The sequence below is a fragment of the Galleria mellonella genome, unplaced genomic scaffold (genome assembly GCF_026898425.1).
Source record: "Galleria mellonella isolate WM207_F2 unplaced genomic scaffold, CSIRO_AGI_GalMel_v1 utg12924, whole genome shotgun sequence".
NCBI classification, from domain to species: domain Eukaryota; kingdom Metazoa; phylum Arthropoda; class Insecta; order Lepidoptera; family Pyralidae; genus Galleria; species Galleria mellonella.
The window spans coordinates 45,208-50,175 of NW_026441988.1; the positions used below are offsets into that span (position 1 = coordinate 45,208).

General features: G+C 32.7%; 1 non-coding gene across 1 annotated transcript; it reads left to right on the forward strand.

Moving 5' to 3' along the window:
• Window positions 1–4,464: 4,464 nt before the first annotated feature.
• On the forward strand, window positions 4,465–4,546 carry Trnas-gcu (transfer RNA serine (anticodon GCU)). Its single transcript has one exon. It is a non-coding gene; the product is annotated as a tRNA-Ser (tRNA).
• Window positions 4,547–4,968: the final 422 nt, after the last annotated feature.

A 4,968-nucleotide genomic window follows, 5' to 3' on the forward strand; every position in this document is an offset into this window, starting at 1 on the left:
TTTTTTATCTTGTATCGTATGTTATACGATAAATAATGTATTATTATATGTATTATATTATTTTATCATCTATAAGGTCCAGTTAATAGTGTATTATAATTTCTCGAGAGCTACCTATCGAGTGGTGGCCCCACTGAAAATCAGCGCTGCAGCACTCCACAACGCTTCAGCTTAAGCTAAGTGGGGAACATTTTAGCTGCCATTAGAGAATTATTATTTTAATGTGTAAAGTTGCTGAATAAATTATTTTATTATTATTAGTGTTATTGATTTCATATTGTATTGTAAAAGCACTTGACCTTAGGTATATGTGTATATATTCCATACGTAATGCCTTCTGAAAAAAGTGATATAAAACGGAATACCTATTAAAAAACCTCGTAACTTAAGAAAATAAGGAAAATATTTTGATTACATGAAAAATGTAAATAATACCATTTTCAGCGACTCATAATTAGATGGAAAATATTTATATTCTATATTATTCATTTGAATATGAGGAAAATTTTAATGTTATTCTAAACATCCGAGTATGCGGTTCTCATATATTATAGAAAACATAGAAATTACAAATTTGATAATCCACTTCCACAGTAAGGTATCGTTTTCAAGTCCGAGTGAGTGTGTACAGGCTCCGCGCTCGTCGCTCGACGCACGGCTGTGGCGGACCGGGCGCGAGCTGGATGCGCCCGCACTAAATTTAAATATTTTAATCCTTAATTTAAATTTTTGACATTTTTATTTTATGTTGGTATTCGTGTAGTTTCATTTTTAATGTTATTTGTCATATTCAGGAGACGGTGCAGCCCTCGACTGGGCCTTGAAGCCTCATTTGTTGGGGCCGGTGGACTATAGCGTTAAAATATTGTCAGTGAGATATTCCATATTAAATACTTCGTTATTTATTATGTGTAATAAATATTACAGATAATACAATAGATTCTTCGTAAGTATTTACCTATGGTATAAATTCATACTAAGGTCATAATAATTATATATCTACATTTATACTTACGCTATTTATGATAAATATTTTTTCTTAGAATACTATAAACCCAAATAAACTGCATTGTAGTTGTTTTATTTGATACTAAAGTACATATATACACGAATATATATATATATATATATATATATATATATATATATATATATATATATATATATATATATATGTATATATATGAATATAGGTATATGCACACCCCCATAGATATAGTATATATGAAAATCATTTATTTTTTATCTACTATCATAGTTAATAATAAGCATTGAATTATTCATTAACTCATAACTTGTTGTGAAACCCTGGTGAAAACATTGCTTATCTCAATCTAAGTCAATTCATAGTCATGTGCAGCGGGGTGAAGAGGAATTGATAATTACTTTCAGATTTCTATGTAATAAGAATTAATTAAAAACTCTATTACGGGAACGATGAAAATACCGCCAAGAACAGTCAAATTGCATGCTCTTTATCTTGAACATGTCATGAGGAGGAATGAGATGTTTTTAATAATTTATGATTTTGCGCCTTCAAAAAGTAAATCTTATCGACTGTATATAGTATTATCGTAATCAATATAGAATCAGACCTGACATGGTATCGCGTAACATAACTAGTGGAAGACTTTGTACAGAATTATATTAGGTATGTTCCACATAAGGAGGGAGACTTTGTACAAAATTCGATTGCTTGGGTACCTCTGTCCCATTCGTGTTTCTACCATGAAGCCGTTGTGTTTGCATGGCTGCGTTTCGGTTTGAAGGGTGGGATATGGCGTGAATTTACAGGGTACAGAGGAATAACATCTGAGTCCTCAGGAATGGCAACGCATGAGGGGTATCAAGGGTATAACAGTATACTCTATTATGTCTATGGTACTGCTCATGTCTATAGGCGACGGTTACTACTTTCCATCAGGTGGGCCGTCAGCTTGTTTGCCATTCTAAGTTGTATAAAAAAAAACATAAAAAAACAACTTCAGTTGTGGTAATACTAGTAATTTTGATTTGAAAACTAAATTACTGAACCGATTTTGATAAAATTTCTATGGGACTAATCTGTAAATATATTCATTTGGATAAAAAAAGAATTTTTCAAATCTGTTTACAACTGATGGCAATAATATAACCGAACTAAGAACCTCATTCTTCTTGAAGTCGGTTGAAAAAACGCTGTTTTGGGTAGTTGTGTTTCACTTGTGTCAAAACTGTGAACCAGCTGCCTGTGTTTCAGTTTGAAGAGTGGGGTATGGCAGTAAAACTGTAGGCTAATGTCACACCATAGTACTCAGCAATGGTAACGCATGTGGGGTAACATCTATTATTGTAGGATGGCCATGGTGTTGCTCATATATATAGGTGACGGTTTACATTTTCCATCAGTTGGGCTGTTAAGCATGATTATCATTCTAAGTTGCATAAAAAATACATAATAGAAGAACTGAGAACAACCTTTTGAGAGTCGTTTAAAAATTCCTTTACTTCGTTAACATACATCAATTCTTAGTAAGCAGGTACAAATACGTATTACGCACATAAATACAATTTTATAATCACCTCAAGATATAAAACAGCTTACCGACAACGCTAAAAAAACATTAATTAAATGTAATTTCAATAATTTTACCTCTCTCAACAGCATGCGTTTCCGGAATGGAAACAAATCCAATTAAATTATAAATAAATGAGGTACCTAAGTTTATAACAAATGTTGCATGTTCGAGGCTCTGCCGAGTTGCGGGAGGGGGGGGGGGGGCGAGATCCGTGAGGCCTGTAGATCATTATAAATGTATTGTAGATCATTAGTCATCGGCGCGGCCCTGCTTAGACATTTTGTTGTTTCGCTTTTTAATATTTTATTCCCATGTCGAATTTGTGTCATGTAAATGACCTTTTTTCTATAGCTTTAACACAAGCATAACAAGTATTTCAATGTAGGACCATAGTTTATATAACTAAGGAGCAGGGGGGCGGTTAAAAGTAATGATGGGGTTGCCAGTTTTCATTGCTAGCAATATACCCCGTCCAATCGATATCCATTCGGTACTTCCTGGAAATCAATGTGGTAAATTTAATTGCTGATGAATTAATCGCTATGGGCTGACTGATCTGCCTTTATTCTCAGTTATCAACCATCACTGGTGCTTTGCCAGTAGATAGCGTAGGCGGGTTTTTTTTTTGGCGGGTGAAAATGGAATGGTAACCCCGCCTGCGCTAACGGTGTACGCTGGCGGGGCACCAGTGAAGGGTGATAGATGAGAATGAAAACAGACCAGTTAGCCCATCATGATCAATTCATTAGGAATTAACCATGATAGTTTCCAGGGGGAACCACGAGGAGGTTGATCTGGTTGGGTATATTATAAGCAATAGGATTCTCAGTCTCCATTACTAAAAATCCCTTTCCCCCCGCGTAGGCGGGGTTACTATTTCATTTTTATCTCATTATCCAGTCCAAAGAATTATATCTGAGTACTGTAGATATTTTATTTTTATCCGTCTTGATATTTTACCCATCTGCGCTATCGGTATACACTGGTGAGGCCTTAGTGAAAGATGATAGGTGAATATGAAAGCAGGTCAGTAGGTCCCTCGTGACGAATTTAACAATAATTCATCCCGATCCCGATCCCGGAACCGCGTGGAGGTCGACCTGTTATATTGCCTACATTGCTAGCAATTAGGCTGTTAGACCAATTACTAACAATCCTCTTCTCCTCCGAATATGTTATGTTCAACGACTTGAATAAAAAGTAATATATGTATTTCGTCCCATGTAATATGTATATTAAACTAACTCCCTTTCACATTTATAATACTAGCATAAATAAATATATAAAGCATCCTATATTTTAATTTTAGTAGTATTTATTTATATTTGTTTTTTTTTTAATGGATAATGACTGAACGGTGCTCCTTCGCTCGTGTACGCTACTAAAATATTGCGGCACTAGTGAAAAGAAAAACAATGTGGATGAAGTTCAAATCTGCCGGCCCATCGTGGTGAATTCAAAACTACGATTTTTATGAGTGAAATGGCTTATAGAAATTGTCGTATGGGAATTTAATTAGTTACCTATATTATAATATCGTCGGTTTAATTGTTTAATTAAAATGTTTTAGCATAACAAAATTTTTATTAAATGCTTAAATGTAAAATAATTCTGTCTACCAATCTTCTAAGTACATGGCGTTAAGATAAATAAATAAATTTAACATATAAGTATTATAAATTATTTTAATGTAAAACAATAATTAAAAAAAAAACACCGGTGTTAGTTTTGTTACATGGATTAAGGTGGTATGTGTTATATTACAAAAATCTTCAAAATAAATACGCAATAGGGTCATTGCTTGATAACGGGTTGTGATGACATAAGTGTAGAATAATATCATAAATAACATGAAGTATGGATAGTATAAAAGAATGTGTACATTAATTTCGAGCGACCCTGACATGACGAGGTGGCCGAGTGGTTAAGGCGTGAGACTGCTAATCTCATGTGCTATGCACGCGAGGGTTCGAATCCCTTCCTCGTCGATACTTTTTGTATTCTTTTTTAACTTTTACAAACTTGTGATACATATTTTATTTTATCTACTTTTTATTATTACTTATTTAAACATTTGTTTATTTTCTTTAGTGGTTGCAATATTTTTGCAAAAAATTGAGATGTGAGTATTATTAATGTAATAAACATAAATAATAACATATGATGTCAAATAAAAAAAGAATAATTGTAATATTTGTAGTCGTACATACTTATATACTATACTTATATAGTATACTATATAATAATAATTTATTCTCTTTGAGCGTTGTGTCAAAAGCAGGCTCGCTAATATTTTATTGTAAGTATTGATTTATTTGAAATATTTTTTTATTAGATATATGAAATATTACATAAATTTCATAAATATAAAAAGTAAAGAAAAAAAAAACAAGGGCAAAGAAAATAAATT